Genomic DNA, 8,348 nt, shown 5'->3' on the forward strand with positions numbered 1-8,348 from the left:
GGGTCTGGCACATGTTACAGGGGGGGGGAGGAGGGGTCTGGCACATGTTACAGGGCGGTGCCAGGAGGGGTCTGGCACATGTTACAGGAGGGGGCAGGAGGGGTCTGGCACATGTTACAGGGCGGTGCCAGGAGGGGTCTGGCACATGTTACAGGAGGGGGCAGGAGGGGTCTGGCACATGTTACAGGGCGGTGCCAGGAGGGGTCTGGCACATGTTACAGGAGGGGGCAGGAGGGGTCTGGCACATGTTACAGGGCGGTGCCAGGAGGGGTCTGGCACATGTTACAGGGGGGGGGAGGAGGGGTCTGGCACATGTTACAGGGCGGTGCCAGGAGGGGTCTGGCACATGTTACAGGGCGGTGCCAGGAGGGGTCTGGCACATGTTACAGGGCGGCGGCAGCGCAGAGCCCCCGCGCACCGCCCCCCGCCCAGCAGATGGCGCTCGCGCCGCGCGCTCCCGCCCAGCCGTGCTCCCGTCCCTCGGGATCCTCACCGCGCTCCCCTCGGTCCCGTCCCTCGGGATCCTCACCGCGCTCCCCTCGGTCCCGTCCCTCGGGATCCTCACCGCGTTCCCCTCGGTCCCGTCCCTCGGGATCCTCACCGCTCTCCCCTCGGTCCCGTCCCTCGGGATCCTCACCGCGTTCCCCTCGGTCCCGTCCCTCGGGATCCTCACCGCGCTCCCCTCGGTCCCGTCCCTCGGGATCCTCACCGCGCTCCCCTCGGTCCCGTCCCTCGGGATCCTCACCGCGTTCCCCTCGGCTCCCCCATCGCTGCCTGCCGGTGTCCGGGCTGCTCCCGCTGGCCCGAGGGCCGCGGCCGCTCGCAACGGGACCCGACGCGGCGTCTCTGCCGGGCAAGCACCCGGCGCCCCGACTCCGGCCCTCGCCGCGAACGGCCGAGCTGAGAGCCCAGAGTCCCCGGGTTCCGCGACAGCCTCGCTGAACAGGATCGCTTGGTATGGTGGAGAGTTTCAGGCTTCGGAGTCAAGCTGATAAGGTCACTTCTATCCCACAAACTCCCACTTCAATTAGAGCTATAGATGGGCTTTGTTTTACCTCCAACCAATCTCTCTTGTGGGACAAAGAAATAGGATCTTCAGGATCCTTCCAATGCACACAAGAGTGAAGCAGACCATTCCCTCACAAGAAAGTGGAAGGAAAGAGAAATAGTGGTCCTTTAGTCGTATAGTCCCCTCTACTAACAAGGATGCTCACATGTGGAAATCCCAATAATTAAGATGACTCCTTGGGTGCCATCCTTGACTGACTTGTTTTCCAGTCCAGTGTCCCTCTACTTACTGGCCCTTTCTAATGGCTGGATGTCATTGCCCACAGGTTCACGGCATGACCGATTACTTTAATTTAAATTCCTCCATGCTTTCTCCTATCCTGAGCCCATGCCTCTGTAAGTATCTGCTTAACTACCTCATTGTCCTCTGATCAAGCTTCACTTTCCTTAAAAGCTCTTATTTTTCAAAATACCCGTGAAAAGTGGGACAGTATATAGATTGATGGTACCTTGGGATGATTTGCCAGTCACACTGAATAGGATTTTCGTATTGTTTTCCTGCACTCCCCATGTCTCTGGATCTATTTGTGTTCTGTTGTCTAAAATTTGGGCTATAAACTCTTTGGAAACACAATATAGCAGACATATCCCTGTTCCATTTTTGCATGCATTTTACACAGTGGAGCTGTGGTCCCTGAGCAGCATTTTTGGGGCTACAGTAGTAAAAATGGTTGTTATTGCTACTATGCTACCCAGTACTGGAAATTTGTTCAATGCTTTTAATTATAAATTCCTATTCTGGTTATTTATAACTTTGTGAATTTTTATGCTGGGTGTCTGCCTATGTTTAGATTTTTTTTGGAAAGTTTCAGCAAAAATGGTTATGCTATTTCCCAGAAAAAAAGATTATGAAAAAAAGACATTGTTTTGCCAATGTTAATGAATTGGTTGTAAGAATTCTTTTTTGGAAATGCTAGCTACTTCATGCTTTGACTTGGAGGTTGGCAGGCTGGAGACCTCCTGGTGCCAGACACATAAGCATTTGCCCGTATTTGGCTGAGTTTTAAACCCTATTCTGTAGTAATATGGTAGAGTTTGGCAGATAAATTCCTCAAAATTTCTGTCTGTCCTGAGCATGTGCTACCTTTTGCAGGCCAATTGCATTATCTCCACTGAGTAATTTATGCCCTCTGCATTTTTACCAACCCAGGATTTCCTTGCAGATGCTTTTAAAAGTTACAGCAGGATGGCTTGTGACTGGTGCCTTCTGTGCCCACATGCTGCCAGATCCACAGAGAGCAAGAAACCGTCTCTCTTCCATCCAGGCAAGAAAAGACCAAGATCTCAGATATATGTCCAGAGAGGACCAAGAGCTTAAGCTGGAAAAACATGGGAGCTGGTGGGTTTTTTCAAAAAGAAAATAAAAGGATAAACTTGTTGGATAAGGAAGGAGACAATAACCTAAAATCAGTAAGAAAGAATGGCCTATATGAAAAGCTGGAAAGACTGACAAGATCAGAACAGAACAACGACAGGGATGAAGAAACTTCTGCTGGCCACCTGAAAAGCTGTAAAGAAGGATGAGTGCAAGGACATAGGTCACCTTTAGACACTAGGAATGAAGAGGCAGTTACAAAAGAAAGCAGAGCAGATGAGAAGTCAGTCTGAATGAAGAGAGACTTAGGGAGAGATGACTGAGCAGCCTAAGGAGAGGATTAGGAACGGTAGTTTGTGAGAACTAGTTGGAGGAAAGGAAAGATTGAAACAAGGACCCCAGGTGATGAAAAAAGTGGGTGGAAAGCAGACTCACTAGATACAGAACTGATTTGGAGAGGCTGGGTGTAGAGCCAGGATCATGTATAAGGAAGAAAAGAATAACGAAATTGGCAGAAGAAGAAGAAACAGGAGAGACTGTGGATGGGAACAGTAAATTTGGTTGTTACGCTGAATAATGTTTGAGTGTGGGACTTCCCATGCAGACAGACAGGAAAAAGAAGCTTTGTGATAAGAAAGGATTAGAGGTAATAAAGCAAAAAAGGTCATGAATGTGTCAAGGGAGAAAAGAAAAACAAGAAAGGAAAGCCTTGTAAATTGGCACACATGATCTGTGACCATGAAGACTTGAAATTACACCCAGTTGCTGAGACTTGCTCTGTCGCCATGTTAAAATTATCTGTGCAGTTCACTTTCAGACTGCATCTCATGCTCCCTTAGAAAGCTGACGGACCCAGAAGGTGACTGTCTGGTCTTACTTTCTCTGGGTAGGAATTTCAGCCCTGCCAATGATCCCTCCATGCTGTCAATATGATTCCACATAGAGGAATTGAGGAGAGGATTTTTCTGGCTTTTCAAAGAACCTTAAAAATTACAAACAACACTCCCCCCCACCTTCATATAAAGAAAGCTCGCCACATGACAGCCTATTAGATGCTAAGAAGCATCAAAATTACAGATATCAACTGTAATCTTAATTTAATGTGCTTCTGTGTAGCTGCATGCAGAATGGCTCTATTTGGAATTCACTTTCCTGCTTTCACTTCCTACACTCTCAACCAGTTATAGATATATACTTAGAAGTCATAAGGAGCTTTGCACTGGAGATAATGAAAGAGTGAATAAGCAAAGAATCATAGAATGTGCTAAGTTGGAAGGGACCCATTAGGATCATTGAGTTCAGCTCCTGGACCTGCACAGAACACCCCAAGAATTCACTTCTTAAAGTCTGGCAGGCTCGATGCTGTGACCACTTGCCTGGGGAGCCCATTCCAGTGCTCAACCACTCTCTGGATGAAAAAAGTTCTCCTAACATTTAACTTAAACCTCCCTCTGATACAACTTCCTGCCATTCCCTTGGGTCCTGTCACTGGTCAACAAGAGTGAAGACATCAGTACTTGACCTTCACCTGGTGAGGATGTTGAAGATCACAGTGAGGTTTCCCCTCAGTCTCCTGTTCTCCAGGCTGAGCAAAGTGACCTCAGCTGCCCCTGATAAGGCTTCCCCTTGCAATGCTTCACCATCCTCATGGCCCTTCTCAGTATGCTCTCTAATAGTTTCAAGTCTTTTTAATACTGTGGTGCCCAAAACTGCACCCAGGACTCGCTGCCCCAGTGCAGAGCAGAGCAGGGCAGAGCAGAGCAGGACAATTGCATCCCTTGCCCAGCTGGACACAGCCCAGATGCTGTGCCTGATGCACTCCATGGTAGAACAGTCTTACTGAGCACTAGTTTATACTGTCCATTATAGTGTGTGGCATTGTACCTGTGTTTGGAAGCTCACATAGAATTACTGTGACTGTCTGTAAACTTAAGGAAATCTTAGGAAAGTACCTGTGATAATGGTCTGCAGCTCCAGTCTTTCTTTTGGGAGAGATTAGCTGGGACCTATATAATTTGTATTCCCCAATTAACTTACAGCCCATTGTTTCTGGCTTAGCTTTTGTATTAAGACATTTGTATGAAAGGTTAGGAAGGAATATTGGCTTTGGTGCATCCAATTCACTGATGACTTTCAGTTCCTACATCACTGTCATTTCTGACATGGATGATGAGTGATACACCACCTTGATGAACGTAAACCCTGGCTGAGATCTCACCACTCATGCCAGCCAGGAGGAATTGAGTAGGGAAGGCAGCCAGAAGACTTAGCAGAATTTATGCCAGCCCTCCTCCTTGAGAAAGCATAATTGACTCTTGTAGCATGGTGAAATACAGCATTCAGCATATTCCAGCTGCATACCTGGACTCTCCAGGAGAAACTCGGTCCAGAACCAATTTTTATGGCCATGTCAAGGCACATATGACTTTTTCTGCCAGATGCAAACCTATAACAATCGTCAACATTTTGGCCACCCAAAAGGGGGTTGGTGTAATACTCCTCTGATGTAGAATCATAAATATACTGAAGATTGTGAGGACTGCTGAGGCTTGAAAGGAGCTATATATGAAAGGCTTATGAACTAACTGCTGAACTAGAGTGAGGTCCGCCCTTAACTGTGTTTCTCTATACTCAGCAGTCTTCTGGCTTTTCCTTTGTATTTCTTCCATTTACAAACTTTTCCCATGACCCTCCCAAGTCAAGGGACTCTACAGATTCCTGGCTGAGGGAGCCATGCAAATGGATCAGCTTGCTTCTGAGATTAATGGACATAGATTTTTTTCAATATTCTGAGATGATTAATTCATGCATTATAGACACGTTTATTCACCTGCTGTTTGTGGACTACAGATCCCAAAAGAGATATTTTTGAACGGGAAAAAGAAGGATCTAGCCCAGGCTTTTCCATTAGCATTCTTCATTACAGTGTAGGAAGAAATGCATCTGGCCTGTTACTGGATGTGAAAGCAAAACCCAGTCTCATCTTGCTCTGACTGACCTTCCTGAAAGATCTAAGGATTCATGGCCTAAAAGAAGCAGGAGTGATCCGTGCTGTAGGGAGATAAGCTTTGTGAGCTTTGTGTGACAGAAGGGAAATTTAGAGAAGCCTGTAACGATAATGTAGGAAAGTGGTGGAGATGCAGCTAAGGGTTTCAAGTGCTGTATGGAAACATGAACTGCAAACTCAGTTTGCTCAGCAAAAACTGAGCTTGCTTTTGCTTTGCCATAGGGACCACGGTAGATGGCTATCAGAGCTTCAGCAAATCTCCCCAGTGTTCACAAGGACTCCCCAGCCTGGATGCAGGGGATGCCACCAAAACATGGGCTCCATGCATGTTACAGGAGGAATAATGGCAGGAACCTGGAGCCGGAAACGTGCAGCACAGTAGGCTCAAAGACACAGGTGGGTGGCACTGCCACCATGTCAGTGCTCCCTACATGCCCCTACATGCTGCTCAATGAGTTACAGGACTCTCGACCAGCAGTGTTTGGTGACAACTGGAAGAGGCTGCAGCTCCTTATCTCATATCTCTGTCTGCTGTGTCTCGTGCAGCACGTGAAACTGGCTTTGCATCTTAGCCTGGAGTCAATTTTCAAATGCAACCCAGTGACAAACTCATTACTTTGGTCCCAGAATGAAAACCTTTCAGGAGAACTTAAGTAAAAGAACTAATTCCACTCAAAGTGTTTTGCAACATATAAGAGAAGAAAAATTAGAATTTGATATTTTTGATGGTGCAAGAAGAAGTTACAAACAGTGGTGATAGGATATGTAGCTGAGGTGCCTGTCCTTTTTAACCTGCTTGAGATGTGGTGATTGCTTGGATCCCAGCCACCATAAGTCATATGGCAGCAACCTCATCCTCACCAGCATTTGTTTTTTCATTCCACCAGAAAATGATGATTGATTCTTCTCTTCACATGTGGGCTTTGTAATAATGATCTGTCTTTTTCCTCAGAAAGCTGGATTACTGGCCTGAGATTTTTCTGTGAATTCTTTTGGACCACATTGAAAGACCCATGTACTTCTCTGAGAGAGCGTGGGATGTCTTAGAGGTTGCAACGCAGGGCAGAGAAGGGTCCTCAAGAGTGCATATGGTTATGAGAGAAGAACCAGCAGCATCTGGACAGTTTTGGACACTCTAAAATTAAAATAAAAATTAAAACATGGTTTAGCTGATGAAAACTACCCTGTCAGTCATCACAAAATCTTTTTTCTAGTATTGAGTGAGACAAATAATATCATCAGTTCACAGAAAATCAGGTGATTTAAAATGCAAGAGTGAAAACCAGATGCAATGGACAAAAGGCCCATGTTTACATGGTGCAAGACAATGCCCCATGGATATTGAGATAAGTCTCTGTTTGTTAAAAAAGCAGTAGGCCAGGGAACCTATGTTATTTTATGGGAGGGTTCAGACCTTTTTGTTATGCAACTTAGACCTAGGAAGTGGGATGGTTGGTTTTGGCTTCTTTGACATAGTTTTGGATAAGAATTTGGTATGTGGGCTTAAAGAGAGCTCAGACTGCAAACTTCAAGAATTCATCATTTTTAGTGGCTTGCAAAAGTGGTCCAAAACCGAAATCCTGTGGGAGAGCTGATGTTTGAAGAAACGCCGCAATTAAAAATGAAACGGGGAACATGAAGTAGCTATTGGAAAATGTGGTTCATTTTATAATATGACTGAATAATAGAACAAACACTTATGAATCCACAACTAAGCCTGAAAGTGTGGGACCAGGTTTTAGATAGAAATAATATGCAGCCAACTATTTCAGAAATAAGTGAAGTGTTGTAATTGGTGAGGTCCTGAAATGCGTGTGCTGCCAATTTTTAGATGCACTAGACAAACTTGAATTTGTATTTGTTTTGACTCAGTCCCCTGAAATAAATTTGGATCAGATATTTAAAATCCAATTATGCTATCTACCATATTTCAAATGCTAAAATAAACCCCCCAAAAGGAAATAAGGTCTCCTTACTGCTTTCAAGTGGGTATTAGTGCTGGGAACAACCGAAGAACACTATCATCTTGGTATCCTCTTGGTTAACACGATGGTTTCATTTCACATTTGACTCCCACTAAAGCAATGGTATATTGGAAAAAAAACACAGGAACTTCTTTCTCCCCAGTCAAAATATACATGATGCTCATTAAAACCCAAACAGGTTGCCAGTGTATCCACATGCTTTATCGTTTGTGTTGAGTTTGCTGAGTGAAAGCTTCTCAAGCATCTGAAATTGGAAAAACAAATTCCAATATGTTTTTATTTTTTGCTAGTGGTACTCAAGAGAAAACAAAGAACTGGGACAATTTTTCCACAGTAATCCTGTTGTCCCCTACCTTGAAGTAGAACAAAATTCATCATTTACATTACTTCTTCTTTGGAACAAATGATTCTCACATATTTTGATATTATTTGAAATAGAAAAACCCTGAAAAAAAAAGGCAGGTGCTTCATCCCTTTCCTCTTTTTCTTTTAGCTTTGTTTTCAGAGGAATTCAATGGTGGTCTTCAGGAGCTTCTGACTGTAGGTGTGAAAAGGACAATAAGGAATGCACTCTAAAACCAGCCAGATACATAGTGAAGTGCAACACTCAGAGAAGGGTCTCATCTATTGCACTCTCCTGGCATGGTGAGGGAGGCCTGGAAGAGCTCTGGGATCTCAGACAATAAGCAATTCTGTTTAAACTTCCTAGTGTACTTGGGAGTATTTTGCTGTCATGTGAACATTTATTTTTAAAGGAAAATCTCATATGAAAACCATTTTCTTTGTGATTTAGAAAATAGTGATGGCTAATTCAGTATATGAATTGAGCTTTCACTTAGACTAACAGGAATTCTTGATACTGTGCTGCATTGGATTGATTACTTCAGCTTTCCCTTATTTCTGTACCGTAAGTAGAAGAAAGGATTTAAAAAAATTTTAATTGCTATTTTCCTTTAACTTGGGCTCAGCAGGA

The 8,348-nt window shown here is 44.7% G+C and overlaps 1 long non-coding RNA gene across 1 annotated transcript; it reads left to right on the forward strand.

Annotated features, from left to right (window-relative positions):
- The first annotated feature begins 302 nt into the window (after positions 1–302).
- On the forward strand, positions 303–7,569 carry LOC116454894. Its single transcript, XR_004244233.1, has 2 exons — positions 303–1,404; positions 2,219–7,569. It is a non-coding gene; the product is annotated as an uncharacterized LOC116454894 (long non-coding RNA).
- The last annotated feature ends 779 nt before the right edge of the window (positions 7,570–8,348 follow it).

The sequence above is a fragment of the Corvus moneduloides genome, chromosome 1, assembly GCF_009650955.1.
Source record: "Corvus moneduloides isolate bCorMon1 chromosome 1, bCorMon1.pri, whole genome shotgun sequence".
NCBI classification, from domain to species: Eukaryota; Metazoa; Chordata; class Aves; order Passeriformes; family Corvidae; genus Corvus; species Corvus moneduloides.